General features: G+C 37.0%; 1 protein-coding gene and 1 pseudogene across 5 annotated transcripts in view; one reads left to right on the plus strand and one right to left on the minus strand.

Moving 5' to 3' along the window:
• Positions 1-22,547, minus strand: part of MYO1D (myosin ID) — a 298,677-nt gene that overhangs the window by 248,759 nt on the left and 27,371 nt on the right. The gene's annotated exons all lie outside the window — the stretch shown is intronic.
• On the plus strand, positions 11,705-11,823 carry LOC111739561 (annotated as a pseudogene).

Below are 22,547 nucleotides of genomic sequence, written 5' to 3' on the forward strand. Positions count from 1 at the left end.
TGGGTTAAGTGGTTTATATACATGATCACGTTCAATTCTCACAACAATCCAATGTATCACATACTTCTTAAATTCCAGATAAAGAAATCAAGACTTCAAGAGATAGTAAGTTCTTGTCCAAGGTCACTCAAGTAGTCAACAGAAGAGCTGGGATTCACCCAAGCGGTCTACTACAGCCAGTGTTCTTAACCACTCCTTCACTCTGCAAATATTCTGTAAACAAATATTATTTATGCTAATGCTCAAACTATGAATCACTGCTGCCCCAGCAGTCTAGGACCATTCTCCCCGCACCACCAAATTGTGGTTCCATGTGAAAGCCTCTATGGAAGGAAGAGTGACTAAATATCCAACAGAAGTTCCAGCTCAGCGGGAAGATTTATGATTGGCTGGCACTACACCACCATGGAGGCAGATGCTAGATGGATGCATTCAAGACCCTTCTAACGTGAGGATCAAAAAGTGGGGCTCATATGTTTCCGGCCTTCTTTTTGAGAAGACACGTTGAAAGAAAGACCTTGTTGAGGAAAAGATGTGTAAAATAAAAGGCTCACTCTTTTTTTTGCCTGAGTTTTAAAGGCCACAGAGGCATTATAACAAACGCTTTGTAGTCAGAAAGTCCCGGGTTCAAATCCTAGTTCCACCTACTTGCAGTATCTTTGATCTCAAGTAAGGAGTTAATCTCTCTAAACCCATTTCCTCACCTGTAAAGTGAGGTATTATACCACATAAGGTTGCTGTAAGTACTGAATGAGACAAAGTATGCAATATGATACTGGGGTGGGGGTTGGGGGTTCAGTTTCTTTTATTTCTGAAAGAAGCCATGGGACAAGAAAAATCTTTAAATCCTTTCCAGCTATAAAATCCTGTGAAGTTCTGCCTCATTTTCAGTTTAAAAACTTTAAAAGATTAACCAAAACAAAAAAGAATTCTACTAGAAAAGCTGATGTTACCTTTTCCTGGCTTTTTCCTTAAACTGGAATATTAAAAAAATAGGATATGCTTGGGAAGTGTTCAACCTACAAAAAAGGAAGTTAGCAGTCCTTGAAAAGTCACTGCAGCTGGTTATTCACTTTATTCTGAAAGCACTGGCTGTTGATATAATCACACCACAGGAAAACTTCATAATGTTGGCTAGAAGCAATCTGAAATGACACAGCAATAATTCTTCATCATGTAAAAGTTAGCTTCATCACTGACCTTCTCTGGCTAATTTGGTTGCAAGATGTGAGGGCTATGTCAGCTTGGTTATGTCCAGGGAAGTGAGGAGACAAGCAGGGATCTCAGAGAAATCCTGTGATAGAAACTGCTGGACATGGAACTGAGGGGTTGTCTCAGGGCTTCTGTTTCTCTCTTCTCATTCAGTCCATTCTCCTCCCTTTATGGAACAGCTCCCTCTGCTTTGATGAGTTTCTGTTCCTTCACAAATCTGACTTACACGTACATGGCTTTGACTTGCCATAGCCCCCTTTCCTCCTTCTCTACACGAGGTGCTTTTACCTTGATTTTGTGTATCTTTACATATGTTTATGCACTTTCCTGCAGGAAACTGTCCATACTTTCATCAGATTCAGCAAGGGGGCAATGAGACCAAAAAGGAGTAAGGACCACTGCTCTATCTCATGACACTCCAGCTTTAGTTCCAACTGGTAACTCTCTTAGTCATTTGGTTTCCTAATTCCAAATTCCTAATATAATAATAATGGCTACCATTTATAGAGCTTTGAGTATCAGGCAGACACTGTCGTAAATACTTTATGTGGATTGACTATTTTTCATTCTCAAAATATGATATAGCATCTAATATTTTATAGAAACTGGGGCATAGAGTAACTTGCTTAAGGTTACACAACTAGTAAATGGCTGCACTTCAATGTGAACCTAGATAATATACAAAATGCTTAAAACGAGTTGTGTTAGCTTTCTGAATCAAGACACAGGCTGTTGGTGAGACCACAGGTTGTCCATCTTTGGATCAAGTCCTATTCCAGTTGTGGCAGGGTGAGGGGGGACAAGGGAATTGGACGGCTCAAAACACAGCCACTGCTCAGCAAACCACAGCAGAGTAGTTTTTCTTTAAAAGGGTGCAGGTGCTAGGTAGGCAGACTTAATAATTAATGTCTAGTATAACCATCACGTTCATTGTTTGTCTTCTAGGAATATTTCAAAATCAACAAACTAAAAGTTATCTTTAAGAATTACAAGTAAGATAAGAGTGATACAATGGTAGAGAAATAAAGGATGGCCAGGAGCCTGTCAGCAGAAGAGAAGTAAAACTAAATCACCCACACGTAACATAACACACACGAACACCTCTGATTGACATGGGGCTTCCCTATGGATCCAGGGAGATCAAGTCCTGGCTTAGAAATGAACTTCCAGGGACAGATCTAAACTCCAGCTACCAGCTATGTTAGTTTATTCCCCCGACCCAAAGCTCACAATAACAACAGCCTGTCAGGGAAAAACTCCTCTTACTTATGAACAAACAAGATTATTTCTTTAAAAAACAAAAACAAAAACAAAACTTCAGAAAGAGAGAGAAAGGGGAGAATGAATATGAATGTAGGGAAAAAAAAAAAAAAAGAATATACACCAAGATATATTGCCAGACCGAAAACATTACTTTTAAAGTGATCTTTGTGGTAGGCAGAATTATGCCCCACTCTTACCCCCAAAGATGTCCAAGGTCCAATCTCTGTGAATCTGTCACCTTACATGGCAAAGGGGAACTAAGGTTGCTGATAGAATTAACATTGCTAATCAGCTAAATTTAAAATAGGTAGATTATCCCAGATTACCTGGGTGGGTCCATGTAATCACAAAGGTCCTTAAAAATGAAAGCTGGAGACACGAGAGAAGTCAGAGCTAAAGGGAGATGTGACTATAAAAGGTCAGTGCTACAAGATGGGAGGACTTGACCTGCCATTGCTAGCTCTGGAAATGGAGGAAGAGGACCCCGAGCCAAGGAGGCTGCTTCTAGAGGCTGGAAAAGTGAGAAAATGGGGATTTTCCTCCTAAAGTCTCCAGAAAGGAACCCAGTCCAGCTGACATCTTGATTTCAGCCCAGTGAGACCCTTGTCACTTTTGACCTCCAGAACTGTAAGATAATATTTGCATTCTTTTAGGCCACTGTTTGTGGTAATTTGTTACAGGTAATTTTTTAAGCCTTTATGAAACAAGAGCTTAAAGATAAAACCTCTCAAAAAAGAAAAGATACAACAACTAAAGGTAAAAATAAGTAAATAAATAAATTTAACTAGTGGAGTTCAGAAAGAAAAGAAAGAGTAAAATTAAGTCAAAACATCATAACGTAAAAAAAAGGTCACATTGGAAGCAACAAAAAAAAGTAGCAAAGGCCCTGCTGAATACACGTCTGGAAGATAAGCTTGAGAAAAGAAAGAAAATAAAATGGAAAACAAAAGTAAAGAGACAACAATAGCTATACGGAGAGACAATGGAGAATCAACACATCTCTTATATCTCTGAAGAACATATAGAGATGAAAAGAAATTCCAAGATCTAATTCATGAAATTCAAAAAGTCATCTTAAATGGTCATATTGAAGGGCCACATATGTTCTAAGATAAACTAATAGAGATGAATTAACACCAAGAAATATCATAGTAAAATTATTATGCTTCAAAGATATACCCCCCCACCCCCACCAAAAAAAAAAACTTCTAAATCTAATCCCATGACCATTAAGAGGAAACAAAACAAAACAAAACAAAACAAAACAAAACAAAACAAAACACAGGTCACAGCCTTAGATTGGCCTCAGACTTTCACGAATATTCAACCTCAGAAAACGAAACAGCAATGACAACAAAGAAAAGAAAGTTTAATTGGAGAATTTTATACCCAAACTATCACTTTAGTATAAAAGTATCAGGCAGTGATTTGAAAATGTGCAAGGATGGAAATGACATAGTTAACATGAGCCCATTCTGAAGAAATTTATGGATGAATAACATCACCCAAGGGATGAAGGAAGAAGTTATAACTAAAAGAGTGCAGGAAAACGCTGGAGAGCATTCGCTCTCATTAAGGAGAATAAAAATGTTTTTTAAAAAGTTACAACATATATTAGAAATAATAACACAATTAACAAAATTCAGGATGTGGAGGAGGAAAAAAGGGAGAAGTTCATTTAAATGTTCTGACTTCCTCATCTTCCATAACGGGGGTCAATATATACTGTTTACAGGTTGCAGTCTAAGTTCTTAATGAACATGTTATTATTTAAAGGTATAAAAGTAAGTTTTTGCCCAACATAGCTAATTGTATACCCAATATTACCTTTCTTCTTTACTAATAAAACCCCAATTTGGCCCAGGGAAGCAATATGCCTAGTTAAAAATACTCACTTTCCCAGCTAGGAGTGACAGGGGTGATGGCGTGACACAGTTCTGGTCATTAAGATGTAAATTGAAGGTTTCTAGCCAAGTGTTGCTTCCCCAATATAGGCATTCCTTTTCTTTTCTTTTTTTTTCCTTCCTATCTAGAATGCAGATGAGAGGCTGGAGGTGGAGTAACCATGACCGACCATAAGACCATAAGACAAGCGTAAGCCCCAAAGTCACAAGCCAAGGATAGCCATGTGGGAGGGCACCAAAAGCCAGGAACACTGATGACATTGTGCAGCTATAAAACCAGCCTGACTGCTGACCTCTGCACTGTTTATTTTCTGAGGAAAATATCCCCTATTTGGTTAAGCCACTGATGCTGGAGTTCTATTCCGTAGAAAAACAAACATAATCCTAACTGAAATTTACTAGAAAAATTGGGTGATGAAAGGGAAAGGGTTGTAAGGTAATAGTTATAAAGGTAAGTGGCGGGGGGGGGGGGGGGGACCCTAACAACTAATTATAAGTGTTCAAACTATGAGAAGGAAAATACACATAAAAGCAATTCAAACACTGAACAGAGAGTAAAACTAAGTAAATAGTATTAAAGGCCATAAAAGAAACCCTACAAAATAAGACAGAACTAAGACTAAACATATCTGTCATATTAATAAATTGTTATTTAAAATCACTTAAAGCAAAGCAAGGCTCTGAAAGACCACAAAGTAAAATCAAACTGCATGCTGAATACAAGGGATGCATTTGGAACAAAGGAACTCTGAAAATTGATACCTATTCTCCCCAAATAGAACTTACATACTTAATGCAATCACAACATCTTAAGGAACTTACATTTTGGAACTTGAGAACCTTGTGTTAAAGTTCAACTTTAGCAAAGTAAAGAAGAATAAAGAGATTTTTGTCCTTTCATATATAAAAGGTCAGTTCTTATGGTTACAGTAGTCACAGTAATATTAATAGTTTACTGTTCATCCAGTGCTTGGCATGTGCCAGCCACTGCCCTAAGTGCTTTATACTTATTCTCTCACTTAATACTCATAACTCTGCAAAGCAGTCAGTATGCTACCCCTATTTTACAAATGACAAAATTGGGAGTTAGGAAGATTGCATCATTGTCTGAGGTCACACAGTTAAGTGATGGCTCGGTTTGACCCAGGGCCTCTCCCTCCAGAGCTGGTGCTCTGGTTCCAACTCACTACACAAAACTGCCTCTCGGTAAGACAAATAACTCAGTGAAACAGAGTATAAGGAACTCCCATTCATAAGAAAAGCACGTGATAAGGTGATATTTCTAAATAACAAGTAAAGGACAGATTATTCAATATATTGCTTTGGGACATGTGAACCTCTATGCTGAGACAAATATAAATTAGATCTCTACCCTATGTCTTACACAAAAATAAATTCCAAATGCATTCACAATTAATGTAAAAAATAAACATATAGAAGTAGGTATTTTCATAATCTTAAATTTGGGAGGGTCTTTATAATCATGATACCAAAACCAGAGGCTATAAAAGAAAAAGTTGACAGATCTGACTATATAAAAAATAAAAACTTTTATTTGGTAGAAGTTACTACATATAAAGTTAAAAGAACAAAATGAAAAATATTTCAACTTATATAGTAGAGAGAAATAATAATTATCAAGTTACGAAACTCAAGAATAATATGACAAATATTCTAATAAAAATAGGCACTTTGGAGCATATAAATAGCTATACATCTTGGAAAAGATATTCAACCTCTCTATCAATCCAGGAATTTACAATACAATAATGACATACCATTTTCACCTATTAGATTAGCAAAAGCTGCTTATACTTACAAAACTAGTGTTAAAGGGATAAGGTTATTGGTAAATAGGCACAAGCATTTGAGAGAGTAATTTGGTAAAATGTATCAAAGGGTCTTAAAATGATAAGTACAGCTGTCCCTCATCCTCGGGGGATTGTTTCCAGGACCCCTTTAGATATCAAAATCTGAAGATGCTTAAGTCCTTTATATAAAAATGGCACAGAGCAATGCATACAATCGGCCCTCTGCATCCACAGAGTCCCATCCATGGATAGAAAATACTGTTTTTCATCTGTGGTTGGTTGAAACCTCAGATGCGAGACCTGCAGATAAGGAGGGCCAACTATGCATAAGCAAATGGCTCAGCAATCACTTTTCTAGGCATCTATCCTACAGAAATATTAGCTCCAGTGTGCAAAAATACATATACAAGAATATTCACTGCAGTATGCTTGAAATGCCCAAACAGCACAAACGGCAGCAGTATTTCTGAATAGGAAAATGACTACACCCAAACAATGACATTTATGAACACTGGAAAGAGTAAGACAGTATTCAACATAATGACATGGAAAGAGGTTAAGAACAGATTGTAGTAAATGGGAAAGAAACCATACTATAGAGTATTATTATGGTATGGTCCCTTTTATTTTTTAATTTGAAACTATATGTGTACATACATGTGTGCACACACACATGTGCATGCACACACACACACACTCTCACATGATCCCCTCCCTCTCCTTCTCCTCCTCTTCCTCTCTTTTTTCCTACCTAACTAATTAGTTGTCCAAATATTTGCATGCTCTGGAAAGAAATACATTAAACTTTCAGTATCTACTTTTGGGGAATGAAATGGTACAGGAGAGGAGAGGGAAGAAATTTTACATTTTACTTCATTTACTTTGGATTGTTTGACAGTTACTAGCATTTTTTTTTTTACCAATTAAAAACATAAGGATAAAAAAGTAAACTAAATTAAAAGTAAGATGTAAAAAATTAATTAGAATAAAAAGTTTTATCCAAAAAATAATGTATCTTTACTATCCCAGCTGTGGCTTATTTGAAACTTGTGACATCAGAAATACTTGTTGAGCTTATTCAGTTTTGTGTGGAACATTTTCATACCCAAATTAAGTACTATTAAGAGAAAAATGTTCATACTATATTACTTTATAATACAGATTATTTATTTCAGGATGAATTTTAAGTAAGGTAACATACTCATATTCACAGAGTTTTAAAACTCTAATGGTATTTTTAGTTGCCTGGGCACGATGGAAGTTAACTGCTTCCTCAACCGAATTCTCACTTTACATATGAGAGATGATATTAAAATGCTTTAACAAATTTGTTATTACTTTATTTTGGGAGTCCACTACTCTAGGGAGAATACATTTCCTGAAGAATTTGGGGGTATTTTAGAGACCTTGATACCTTCTCCTCACCTGTCCAAATCTTAGTTAGCTTGCCCCCTCCCATCTACTCCCAAACACTCTGCTTTTCCCTTTCACAGAACTTTCAATACTTTATTGGATTTGCCTGTTTATTTGTCTGTAATCAACATCTCCATCCTTATCCATTTAGCACAGAGTCTGGCACACAGGAAATCAATAAAAGTTGGTTGACTTGAATTAATAAATGCTTTTAGGCCTATGTGGAAAAACATGTAGAGGGACACAACATTTATAGCAGCCAATGAGAAAGATTCTTCACTTAACCATACTTTAGCCAGGCTCCTGAATCTTCTCCTATGCCCATCTGTGCACTTATAAAATCCAGTTTTAGCAAGAACCCTTCTAAGTCAGTTTAACCTGACTCCCCCCACCCACAATATTTGATCATCTTCCATATCTGCTCAGGTTCCTCGCCCTCCTCTCCTCACGCCCTCAGGTGATATCTGATCAGCCTGGCCTGTCTTCAGCAAGAATCCTGTTAGGGTGGTTTAGCCAGAACCTCCTTTACTCTTAATGTTTCCTTTTAGTAATTTTCCATCTACTGACCACCACCCTGCACCTTGGCTATAAATTCCCACTTGCCCATACCGTATTCAGAGCTGAGCCCAATCTCTCTCTTCACCACTGTAAAATCCCACTGCATTGGTCTCTATACCTATCGAAACAGCCCCCGACTTTTAATAAAGTCTTCCCTATTATGCTTTAATATTTGAATATTTTTTTAAACACCAGCTTATTACTTTAGAAAGAACAGGAACTTAAATATTTAGTGGCAAATGAGTAAATGGCTTGAAAAGTTATCTGTAGAAAAACTGCATATCTTCAGTAATTTCCATTTGTTATTATTAAAATCTGAAATCTAATAAAACTTGTTATTTAATAAAACTAAACATAATGTAACCTATATAGGTGACACCACACACCAAAAATCCTGTCCTGATTTAGAACATAGTGGACATTAGATTTTCCACACTCTTGTGATAGAAAATTTCTATTTGAATAGAAGACAACTTGTATTCATAGTAGACTATTTGATAGACACAAAATTATCTTGAGAAAACATGAAAAAGTGCAATATTTAATTATGCATTTCTCATGCTTTTCATGATGTTCTGCTAAATTCTGATACAATCATAGTTTTAAAAATTTCTATATAAATTTATTAGGAAGCATGAGAATGTAAAATGGTATAGCTAATTGTGGAAGACAGTATGGCTGTTCCTCAAATTACCATATGATCCAGCAATTCTACCTTTAGGTATATACCCAAAAGAATTGAAAGCAGGTACTCGGATAGATATTTGCACACCAGTGTTCATAGCAGCATTATTCACACTAGATAAAAGGTGGAAACAACCCACAATGGATGAATGGATAAACAAAATGTGTTATATACATACGACGGAATATTATTCAACCTTAAAAAAAAGAAGTGAAATTGACACATGCTACAACATGGATAAACCTTAAAAACATGCTGAGTGAAATAAGCCAATAACAAAAAATATATATTGTATGATCTCACTTATATAAGTTATTTAGAATAGTCAAATTCGGAGAAAAAGAAAGTAGAATAGTTGATACCAGGGATGGGGGAGGGGAGTAAGGAGTAGGGGAGTGGCGTTAGTGTCTAATGGGTGCAGAGTTTCAGTTTGGAACAATGAAAAAGTTCCAGAGATGAGTGGTGGTGACGGTTGCACAATGATGTGAATATACTTAATGCCACTGAAATATACACTCAAAAAAGGTTAAAATGGCAAATTTTATGTGATGTTATTTTACCACAATAAAAATTTAGTAGGAAGCATTTCATTATTTTTTTAAAGTTTTTACTTACTTCTCTATATTTCCAACGTCTAGTCTATTCAACACACATCGAAAAAAAAAAAAAAAAAAGACACTATTAAGTTTAAAGACAAACTCTCTAGAATCTACAGCCCACAAAATAGATGGTCAGTGACTACGTACACAAGGAATTGTCTTTTATACTAAAGCAATGAGGAAAAAGTGAGCTTAAAAAAAAGACTCTCAAGTAGACAAATATTTAAAAGATATTTTCAGAAATCTGGTTTGCAGGTAAAATATGATGCCTAGCCTTACTTATTAACTACATTTTCACTAAGGAAAAAGGGATAACATTGTTAAGCATCAAGAAATAATTCTTATCAAGTCAGAACCACACCACTGGCAAAAAGCACATGCTCACTAACCACTAAATACCGAGCAAAGAACAAAACAATGAACATGGGAGAGACTAAAAACACACTGAAAAACACTTCAAGTTAAGGCCTCAGTGGACTGAGCTAACATGGAAGCCAGTGATACAAATGGCAGGCATTAATTTCCAGAAAGACTCTGGGTAAGAGGTAATTGTTTTGTGTAAGTAAATCAGACTGTTTTGATTCTCCTGTATTATGAGAAGAGGACAGGAAACAGGTGCATATGTGGACGAGCTGATCAGAGGATGGGGAGGCTCCTGGCAGTGAGATGCCATGTTCCAAGGTTCTCTTCCATTCTGTATTCAACTGTATTCAACTGGAGATGAGGTGTGGGGAGAGGGAGGGAACATGCAGTGTAAGCCACTGGGAAAAATCAATTACTTCATATTATTTAGAAGAATAAAAAGGGTATTAGAGCTAAATTTTGAAATCTTCCTTTGTGCTGAGGCAAGGTGCTACTTTTGAAGCATTTTTCTTGTGTAACTTCATAACAACTCTATGTGGTTGTATTCTGTATCTGTTGATTCAACATTATTATATTCCTGTTTTACTGCTGTGGAAACTGAAGCACATATAATTTGGGTAAACTTGCCTGAAGCCGCACTATTAATAAATGACAGAGTTGAGATGCACACCGCGGAACTGACTCCAACTCTCAGGACACCCAAAGCTACACCAACTCGGTCCCACACAGGCAGGAGAAAATAAGTGAGGAACAAAAATGGAGATGATAGCAAGAAAATATGCTATGGCAGGTGCCAAAATAAACTGCATAACATTTACTTTTAAGACGAGATCTTAAAATAGTAGCAAACAAGAGTCGATTAACAGGGAGGAGCTAAGCAGGAACAGGGAAACTAGATATAGTAAGGACATTTTTGAGTAAGGTCTTTTGGGGGCGCGTTTATTTACTTTTAAGGGGGGTAAGTATTTATTAAAACATCATATATACCTATTTTCAAATGCATGGATAAAATCCCATGCTCAACTCCACAGTTATTTTTTCCACTTTGAATATATATATACTTCTGCATGAATCCTAGAAACATGAGCTTTGCATTCATTCCTGAGGTAGTACCCCGGTTCTATCACTTGCTAGGAGTGGGAACTTGAGTCTCATGTTGTTTTTTAAATAAATAGGGAAATGAGGAGGACACAGACACAATGGCATACATGCCTTGTAGGGTTTTCATGAAGCGGTAATGAAAACTGCCTAGCATGGAACCTATTATAAAAGATCTCTCCATCCCCCTTACCATTAGTTAAATAAACATTTCTTCCAAGAATAAGAATTGACCTAATAGGTTTAGTAATTTTAATTAAGAATGCATCAATTTTTTCAGGTAATTGAAGTTAGCCTTAGAGTCATATCTAAAGTTAGTGCGGGGGCGCGGGGGTAGGGGCGTGGGAGAGTGCCAAGTAAAGGCTTGGATAAATTCACTATGAATAAAGTGAATTGTTTACAATACCTATTTTAGCTTGCATGAAATTGATTTTACTTTTTCTCCTCAACTGTGTTCTGAATAACTGGGGTGAAGAGAGAAAGTATTAATGTTTAAATCAAGATATTTATTATTAAAGCAAAATATCCTGTCCATTGAAAATGGCATTTATCACAATATAATTATCATCAAATATAATTCTAAAAATGTATAACCACATAGGACCCCCAGGAGCTGCCACCAGTGGATTAAAGTGGAGATGACTGAAATCACAACTTTAAAATATAGAAGAGCATGAAGCTGATAAAAATAAAGCTACAGAGACATTATCTATTGACCTAAAAAATGCTTCAAAAAACAGAAAATGAAAGCTAGCTTTTTACCTATTTATAGTTTGAATCCATTTTTATTTTTAAAAATCATATAGCCATGCCACCCTGAAGAAGCCAGATCCCATCTGATCTCGGAAGCTAAGCAGGGTCGGGTCTGGTTAGTACTTGGATGGGAGACCACCTAGGAAGACCAGGTGCTGCAGGTGTAAAAAATAAATAAATAAATCAGGGATTGAAAACTGACAAGGTCCTTGTAAACTGCAATCTGTGAGGTCAACCAAGGGTTGCCTTGCCTAAAAACGAACAAACAAACAAACAAATAAATAAAATGTTGGCCTTTCTCTTACCTATATCTCTATATCTATATGTAGGAAAAAAGTCTGGGCAGAAACATAAAAATATTAAGAATACTTATCACTTAATGGAAAAACTAGTTTTTTCCTCTTTCCTAATACTCTCTTTCTAATTTTTCTACAACTAAATTGAAAGGTTTTAAAAGATATGTAAGATATGTCAATGAAAAAAAAACAAGATGAAATTTTTTAATAAATATATTAATGAATGTGACCAATAGAAGAAACAGTGTCACAGATTAAAAAGAAAACAGAATTTGGTATAATACTAAGCAATTTTGATAGTATGCTAATCTAATCAGAAAATGCTTTCAAAATTCTGCTGAGAAAGAATATCATTTTTTCAAAGCACATAATATTCACTTGGAAGAAAAATAAATAGCTTTTTGATATTTTTTGCCCTGTCAGATCATGCTGAGTTTTGACTGCAGGAAACCTGGGAAAAGTACCCTCTACTAACGGTACCCAGATAAATCCTCACAGAAGGAATTTATTTCACTCCCGTTCTACCTAATTTGTGAGTACTGCTTAGGAGAACCCATGCTGATAGAGCACTAAGTGCTGTTGGATAAAGAAATAGTAATTCCATTAAAATATATTTTTAAAGAGGAATGTGATCATCAAGCTTCCACTAATTAGTTTTTAAAACGAAAGCTTAAGATCAATTACAAAGTAGCATATGCTCAAATCTAAATAAACAAGGTGAAAATAATATAATTATTGATGCAACGCAATGTAAAAACCAAATTGTGTGCAGTAAAAATACTGTATTGCATTTATTAATTCATTTTGTGCTCCAGAGATTTTGATTACTTGTCTATACACTTAAAATAACTTATGCTGCAGTATTTGTACTCTGGTTTACATATGTTCCCAAACAAATATTTAGATAAGTTCATTCTGACCTGTTGCTTTTTCTGAAATTTGAATTGCCGTTGTCATTACACCCAAGTGTCTTTCACTACCTCCTGACTTTTTCTAGGTGAGACAATGCAGCGGCACAGACTTTTGAGTCTTGGCTCAGCCACTTGCTAGTTGTGTAATTTTGGGTAACAGCCTCTCTAAGCTTTTGCAGGCTCATGTATAAATGGGGATTATCATCTTCTACACGGAGTTACAAGGATTCATCAGACGAATGTACATAAGGCACTTAGCACAGTGCCTGGGGAGAAGGAAATTCTCAAAAAAGTGATATCTAGTAGGTCAAATCCTGGCTCTACCACTCATTAGCCATGTGAACTTAGGTTACACCTCTCTTTGTCCAGTTTCCCCAAGTGCAAAATAGAGAGGACCAACCTCAATAGGGCTGTTGTTCAGAGTTAATACATGTACAGTGATTAAACTGTGCTTGACACAGAGTATTTACAGGAGTGTCAGCTCCTGTCACTTGGTCAACGGGGTAGAGCTGAGTAGGATCTGTTGCTGCTGCCACCCAGTGCTTCTCGATTCTATTTTTCTCTATCAGAGTACCTGTATTGTGTCCTACTGTCTTGCAGACTATCTTTAGTTTCTCTACACCTAATATCTATTAGATTACACGAAATGCCTGAAACACAGTGTTCCATAAATAGGAACATTTTATAGATCAGAGAAATTATTCACAGAAGAATGAATAAAGTTCCATCCTTTCACCAACTCCATCTCTGTACTTTGTTTTTTTCAGGGAGTGCCTGAGGCAAATGCCCCAACCCCAGACATGGCCAAATGCTTTCTACGACATATACACTTAATAAATACTAATTAATCATATATGTAAGGCAAAATATTAAAAAAGGAAAAGATTTCACTAATAAACAAATCCCTGTTTCAAACCACTGTAACGAGATTGTTAATTTTCATAATTTCTTACTAAATTAAATAATATTCAGGGTCTTAGAAGTAATGGTAAATAGAATGTCCGTGGTTATATATTACAAAGTGTTTAGCTACAAAAATACTTAAATATGTCTTATACCTCCCAATTTTCTTTAAAATTATTATTCTATAAATCAGGGATCAAATGGTGTACTCTGCATTATTTCCTAATTATATTTTGTATTTGTTAAAATTAACTCACTCTGTGAATGCACACTGAGAAGGGCAGGGCAAGTTAAGACAGGAATAGATGTTAAGAGTAAAGGCAGATGCATTAAAAATTGTCATTTTCACCAATTTAGTGACAAGAAAGAGGCATGTTTTATTTTGAAGTAAAACTAAAAAGTGAAAGTAAAGAATAGAAATTATATGATTTAAGCATCCACTGTTCCTTAAAATGCAAATAACTTTTAACTTGAGTACAAGTTAGCTTAATTTCTCTGATCTATAAAATGTTTCTGCACCAAAACATAATCCGAAATCTTCCCAAGGGACCTTTACACGACTTTCGAGTAGTGTTGTGTATAACACTGCCCCAATCTTGGGTGTTCAAATCATAAACTTGGCCCACACTAACAAGTTTCCTCTGAACTGAATTTCTATCTCCAGCCTGGACTTCTTCACTGAACCTCAGAATGTTATATCCAACTGTCCACTTAGCATCTCTACTTGGATGTCTGTTGGGCATTTCAAACATATACTGTTCAAACCTGAGCTCCTGATATTGTCCCCAAGCCCGTTCCACCTCTACACCCATATCTGGTCTGTCAGCAATACCTAGCTACAAACTATATCCAGAATCCGACTTCTCACCACCTCTGCTGCTATCATCCTGGTCCAAGCTACCATCATCTCTCTCACCTGGATTACTGCTCCCATACGGTTTCCCTGCTTCGGCCTTTGCTTCCTTTTCAGCTTAATCTCTAAATAGCAGCCAGAGTGATTCTGTTACTATGTAAGTCAGGTCACGTCATTCCTCTGCTGAAACCCTCCAAGGCTTCCCAACTCCGAAAAATGCCACGTCTTTCCACCAGCCTTCCTGACTCCAATCCACCCACAGCTCTGACCACATCTCTTTCTACACTCCCTCACTCTGCTCCAGCCATACTGGCCTCTTCGTTGTTCCTCTAAACACACTAAGCAAGTTCCTACCTGACATGTCTTTGCATCTACATTTCCTTCCACTTGGAATTCTCTCCTCCTAGTTTAATTAGCAGCTTAATATAACTGCATGGATCACTTCCTTCAAATGTTACCTTCTCAGTGAGTCTTTCCTTGACCACCCTACACAAAATGGCAAAGCCCACATCCCTCTCCTCACTCAGGGCTTGTCCTCTACAACACTGATCACCATCTAATGCACCATATATTTTGCTTTTATTATTATTATCATTATTTTTACTGTCTCCCCTCACTAGAATAAAAACTCCACGAAGGCATGAATTTTAATCTTTTTTATTTGCTGGTTTGTCTTTTTTGTTTTCTCCAAAGCCAAGAATGGTGCCTGGCATATAGTAGGCACTCGATAAGTATTTGCTGAGTGAACAAATGAGTCAACGTCTCCAAAATTTAATAATATTTGATATCATGTTTAACCTGATCAATAGTAAGTATAAAAGACAGATGTCCAAGGATTGCCAGCGAAGTAGTAGGACATTTTGGGAAGGATGGCAAATTGTTCATTTGTGATCTCTGTCACTGGGAAAGTGAGCAAGCAGTTATGGTACCTGCCCTCATGGAGCTGACGGTTGAGTGAAGGTGTCTACTCCCTTGTCCCCACAACCATGATCGAAAGGTGGCTGTGGGTAAGGTCAGGATCAGCAGGACTCTAGTTTCCCAAACTAGCAACCTGTGAATCACCCTTAACTCTTTCTTCTCCCTTACCTTTTAAACCAATGAACCAATTGTAATCAAGACCTCTGGAGTGGACCTCAGAAATGTATCAAACTGTCTAATTCCACTATTATTCATTTCTCTAGCCTTCATCATCAGAACTACAGATATTCCCTAACTAGCATCTTGTTACCAGTCTCTCCTCATCCAGTCTGTCTTACACACTGTGGCTGGAGTCACCGCCGCTCCCCCCACCACCCCCTTGCCCCAAACAAACACTAACCCCTTTCCTAAATTTCTTTAATATCTTCCCATTCCCCACAAAAGGACATACAGGGTCCTGAAAAATCTGGTTCCAAACATATCCTGACAGGTTCATCAAAAACAGCTGTTTGTTGTTGTTGTTGTTGTTTGTTTGTTTGTTTGTTTTTGCCCCAGATACCATTCTCTGCCTCCCTGCTTGGCAAACGTTGATTAATCCATCACTCAATACTGAGAAGTTACCTCCTCCAATCCTTGCAGAGGAGAACGTCTCCTCTTCTGGGCTCTCATAACCCTCTGTTCGTACTTCTATCACAGAACTGAAACATTGTGTTATTGTTTTCATAGCTCCTTTAGTCACTATATAAGCTTACTAAAGGGACCAAGTCGTATTTTCTGAACTCTATACTTACAGAGTGCCTATGACAGAAAAGTACTCAATCGACATCTTGAATAAATGAATAGTATTGGCACATAGAATTTTCTTATACAGCCCCTGAAATCGGTTCCCTGAAATGGCTTCCACCTTCTGATACTGGTTCTGCTTGAGACCACAGAGAACACAACAAATGCTTTATCGCATGAATGCCTTTCTAATTTGAAAGCAGCTGTAGGATCCTTCTGAGTATTTTGTCTCTGAAAGAACCATGATCTGTTCTTTCGGCCTTTTCAATATCACCCAGAGTTCTCGTTACCATCCCGGCCATGCTTCTTCGGAATACTTTCAAGATTATTCATATCCCTGTGGAATGGTGGCACGTAAAACCTAATGAATACCACTTCCTTTGTTGTAGTTACTACTCTTCAATTAACTTAAAAGAAATTTAATATTTTGGGGTTCACACTTAATTGTTGGTTTATACTGAGCTTATTATTGACTGAAAATTTTGGAATGTTTAAAGTAAGATTAATAAGCTTCCATTATGAAAGCAATGCTCATTAAACATTTTTGTAAACTAAAAATAGGAAAAAACAAATCCCACCAGCGAATCCACTGAATATATTTTGTGAAATAATTTTTTAATGCATAAGGGAGTTTTGTTTGTTTTATAGTTCTTCAACCATATATATTCAATTTATACATATTTCACATGTCATGGGCATGTTGACAATAAACTGCCATTTTCTGCACATTAACCATGTGCTATCATAATGACAAGCCTGCAGGTGAAGTATTATTATGATTTACAGATGAGAATACTGAAGCTTAGGAAAATGAAGTGACTTGTCCAAGGCCACATGTCGTTTTCCCCCATTTTAAAAAAATCAGTGAGAAATGTAAAGGAGCACATACATATGAAGGGTACAGTTTGTTGAACTTGGACGTATGTATAGATCTATATAAACCTGACACAAGTTAACATACAGAAAATTTTTATCAAACAAGTTCCCAATCAATTCTCCCACCCAGGGTAACCACTATTCTGACTTCTATCATTATTAATTAATTTGCCTGTTCTTGCATCATATAAATGAGATTGTTTAGCATGTACTCCTTTGCTCTGTCTTCTTTTGTTCGACATAATGTCAATGAGATTCATTCATGTTGTTGTGCGTATCACTAGTTTGTTCTTTTGTTACTGCTATGCCGTATTCCATACAGGAATATACCACAATTTATTAATCCATTTTCCTGTTTATGAACATTTGGCTTGTTTCCAGTTTTTAGCTAGTTTGAATAAAGTTCCTTTGAACAATCTTATTTACGTCTTTTGGCAGACATTCATATTAATTCTCTTTTCGCTTAGACACTCATTTCTCCTGAGCATACACCTAGGAGCAGAAGTGCTGGGTCACAGGATGGGTGTGTACAGTTTGAGGAGATACTGCCAAAGAGTTTTCAAGAGTGACTGAATCTATACTCTCCCTAGAAATAGGCAACAGTTCTAGCTGCTTCATGTCCTTACCAAGATTTAATTTTTGTCAGTCTCTGTAATTTCAGCCACTCTGATGAATGTATAATTAGCTTACATTTCCCTGATGTGCAATGATGCTGTGGACTTTTTAAATGTTCATTGATCATTTGGTTATCCTTTTTTTTTTTTTTTAAGTGCTTGCATATTTTTTTTTAATTGGGTTACCTTTTGTGGAGTAGGTGGGATGGGCATGAGTTCTTTAAATATTCTGGCTATGAGTCTTCTGTCAGATATATGTACTGTGAAATTGTTTTTTCCAGATGTGGCTCATATTCATTTTTAATAGCTATGTATTGTTCTGTCAATTAGATATGTCATCATTTATTTTCCTACTGCTGAATATTTAGACTTTTCTATTTTTTTCTATAATTAAACACTTTAATGACCAACTTTTAAAGCTTTGTTTGTATCTAAAAATTTTCCTCAACCTAGATTCGCAGAAATAGAATTACTGAATCAATGTATATGACCACTTGATATAGATATAGATGGAGTCAAACTGCTTCAAAAAGATTCTATCAATTGATATTAGTACTCAACAATATATGAGAATACCCACTCATCATGTCCTCACTGATTCTGGCTTTTTCTTTTTCCCCCAAAAGGTACCATTTATCAAATAAATATTCCTTTCTTCTTTGGATTTATGATGCATACTTTATCACTTATTAAATGTGTATACATGTAATGGTCTCCTTCTGGGCTGTTCCATCGATTTGTCTGTCTGTTCTTACAACACTATCATATTGTTTCCATTCTTGTAGCCTTATAATTATTTCACTTGACCAATATTTACTGGGCACCTGCACTGTTAGATTCTAGGGTAAAAAGGGTAAAGCAGACACATCTGGTCTCTGTCTTCATGGTACTTACAGGCTAGTGGGAAGATGGAGACAAGACAACAGGAAGTGACGATACAATGTGATCTGTATGACAGGAGATGTACAGATGTACAGGAGCTAAGGGGCCCCTAACTGGGACTTGGAAATAAGGAAACAGTTTCTGGAGGATGTGATGTCTCATTGCAGAGCACAGTAAAAAGATCCAGAAGTGAAAGACAGAAGGGAGCACTAGTAGAGCCCAAGAGCATTTTGTGTCAACTGGAGCATGGAATGGGTAGAGGAGTGGCGAGACTGAGGCTGGAGAAGTATCAGGCTGAGATCATGCGAGACCTTAAAAATGAGTTTGTGCTTTACCCTGTGGGCAAGGTAAGCCACTGACAAGTTTAATCACGGAGCAAAAGTGTTTGGATATGCATTTTAGAAAGACCGCTTTGGCTATAAAAGGATGAAAAATAATTTACTGGAGGAAGGAAGTCAAGAGTACAGCCAAGGAGTTTACTTTGAATACCAGGAGTAAGATTAAGTCCTGACTCAGTACTCTTCTTTTTCAAACTTTTCTATGCTACTATCACATATTTATTTTTCCAGATTAATCTTGAAATTATTTAGCCAAACTTCCTTCTATACACCCGACTCCATCCAACTGTAACTTTAATAGGAATTACATTAAATGTTTAATTTATGAAGAATTACAACTTTATAGACCATTTTCACTAAGGTTTTTAAATAGTTGCTGCTAATCCATATCTCTTTTCATCATATACCTTTGCAAAGATAACGTATGAATGTGAATAAAATAAAAACAGAAGGGAAAAAGACAGGATAGAAAGTCTCAATCTTGACCAAAGTACAGGGAAAAAAACCAAAGGGGAAGCAAAAGCAAAAAGGACTATGGTGTAAGCCAAGAAGGGAGACCTAGCTGCTGCAGAGAGCCAGATGGACTGCTTTTAAATTTAGTGTTAAATGGAAGTACTCCCAGGTCCCAATGAAGTAAGAACCTTATTGTTCCAAAAGCCAAGAAGCGAATAAAGAAAAAACTTTAACCAGAATTCAAAGCTAAAGCCTTACCAAAATAACTATAAGCCATAGTAGTGGGTCTGAGAACCAAAGGAGTGCAAAAGACCTTAGAACAGAATCTTAAGTGCTTTAAAAATGAGTCAAGCTAAGTGATTAGTAACTGTGTGTGGCTTTACTTAATCAGTCATAGTCTGGATTCTCTCACACCAAAGAAAAGTGAAGCAGTGAACCTGGAAATTCTACGACAGACAGCAAATTAGGGGGAAAGGGCTACCTTTGGAGAAAGAAAGACAATGAAGAAAAACCAGGAGAAGGAGGCTCACCCTATAAGAACTAATCCTCCTTGTACTCTTCAGTATTGATAAACAAGAATGGACACGTCATTCTGCCAGGGTACAAAACAGAGAAATTGCCCATATTGTTATGCCTATATTTATTCTCAGGGTTTTTTAAGGCACTTTTTTTTTTTTCACAAGAGATTTGTTATTCTGAAAATGGTTTGCGTATTATTTTCCAGTATGAATCCTGAGATATGTAATTCAAGTCAAAATATGAGAGACTAAAAAATTTCATGGTCTGCAAAACTATTAGATAGATAATGCCAAAAAGACATAGTTCTCATGTACTTTCCTTTCCAGGGCTTCCATTCAAAGTTGCCTCCTTTAGAAAAAAAAAGATATTTAAACAAATGACTTTGTTCCAATTACGATCTTCTTAATTTTTTATCTGAGCAGAGCATAATTCCTTCATTAGGAGATGTTTACCATCCTCAAAGCACTGGGGCCATAACGATGAAAAGGCAGATGTGCTTCTTACCCTTCTGGGGCTCATGGTACAACAGGGTATACAAATAATGAGATAGAGTACAGGGCCCAGAGTATTACTGGAGCACATGGGAGAGGCATCTGGTGGAGTTCGGAAAGGCAGCCTGGAGGAATTGACATCTACGGGAAGTTTATGTGGGCATCTCACAGGACCTACAGGCTGGGACCAATGCAAAGAACTAGAACCAGATACTGTAACAGGGCAATACCACTTGGGTGTGGGCTACAGGTGTGCTCTCCCAGAACGCTGTAGAATATAGCTTCCCAGCCTGTGCTCAGATTACAAATGTGCCCACTAGCCATAAATGCAGCTTTATGCATTTCCCTCAAGGGGCAGAACTTATATTATTTCTATGTGTGTCATGACATGGAAAGATCTGAGAATCACTGCTTGTAAAGAACTCAGGAAATGCTGTTTTTTGGCCCTCTGCTATAATTCATTCATATTCTATCTTTATTTTACCTCATTCTTCCATTTTTTTTCACTCTTCAATCCTTATGCAGAGCTTGACTTCCAACAGTTCCAAAATATATACATTCTGAATTTCAGCCATCAAAAGAGAGAGAAAAATGATTCCATTTTAAATATAAAATCCTGGTAAAGAATTGTGATTGGTCCAGCTTGAGTCAGTTGTCAACCCCTGGGCCAATCAACAGTGGCCAAAAAAAAAAAAAAAAGAGTATCTTGTATTCTTGTATTTAAATTGTGGCTCTCAGAGTAACCATCTGACTAGATTGGTGGGAGAGATGTTAGTCCGATAAAACGACAGGTGTCCACTACAAGATCTGAATGCTGAAGGGAAGGATCAAAGTTGGAGGGCAAGGATGAAGATTCAAAAGAACAAAATGGTAATAAAGAGATCAGGGTCCCTGTGAGGGTGCAAAGAGAGCATCCATGGTAGGATAGGTGGGATTGGCCTAATAGAGGAGGATGAGCACATCGTCCACAGTAACAGGAAGAGAGGAGGAAAGGATGCGTGAAGAAGGGTTTAGATGTGCAGGCAGGAATGGGAGTTCAGGTCTGAAGAATTATTTCTCTGAGAAGCAGGAAGGTGGTGCAGGAGAGAGGGAACAGGATAGAAATTTTAGATTAGTGGTAAGAATATGAAATAGATGCTATGCAAAATAAGAGAACAGCTTAGGGAAGCACAGAAGGAATGACTGGCAGTTTTAAGATCTGAGTGAGGTTAGCAACTATAAATTTATTGATGCTGGGAGCATTTCAGATCTTGTTCCCTGGCACTGTCATCAGTTTGGCTCAAATAAACTCTTAAAAAATTCTCTAAATAAATACATATGTATGTACATACATACACATATGCATAAATTTATTGATATCTATCTGTAACAAGTTAATTTATCTTACAAGTCTCAGTAGCCCCAATATTGGATCTATAGAGGCAAACAGAATAGAGCTATTTGATAGGCCCAGGGCTGGGTTTCTGCCAGGTAGGATCCCTGAAGGACAGTGCGACAATACAGTTTAAGGCTGAGAAAGAAGACAGATACAATGGAGCTTGGGTCAGAAGGGAGACACAAGAGGCAGAATGAGAACAAGAGATAGATGACATTTGGGAAGATGACCAAGAGCACAGGGACTGTGAAGCACAATCAGTTTAGGTGTCTGAGACAGTTAATCTCAGCAGTATCCCAGTGGACAGGGGCCATGCAGGCCTCTTAGGAGTCAGAAACACACTAGATTGATGGTTTCTCTGATATTATTCTTGGTCAGAAATACTCAGTTATTCCTCAAAGTCTTTGTATACCTTAAGGGTATTTCTTTTCTCTCTCTCCCTCTCCTCTCTCCTCCTTCTGCTCTCCTCTCTCCTCTCTCTCTACCTGCATTATTTCTCAGATCAGATGAGCTATTCCAATCAGAGATAGCTGCATGCCATTTCCAAGATCTGCTGGCACTCAACCTTCCACCCAGGGCTTTGTACATGCCTTCTCTCCATTCTCATTTGGAATGAACTTCCCATTGTATGAGCCCAAACTGCAAAATCTCACCAACTCCAAAACCCAGGTAAGTA

Source organism: Pteropus vampyrus, unplaced genomic scaffold (assembly GCF_000151845.1).
Source record: "Pteropus vampyrus isolate Shadow unplaced genomic scaffold, Pvam_2.0 Scaffold50, whole genome shotgun sequence".
NCBI classification, from domain to species: domain Eukaryota; kingdom Metazoa; phylum Chordata; class Mammalia; order Chiroptera; family Pteropodidae; genus Pteropus; species Pteropus vampyrus.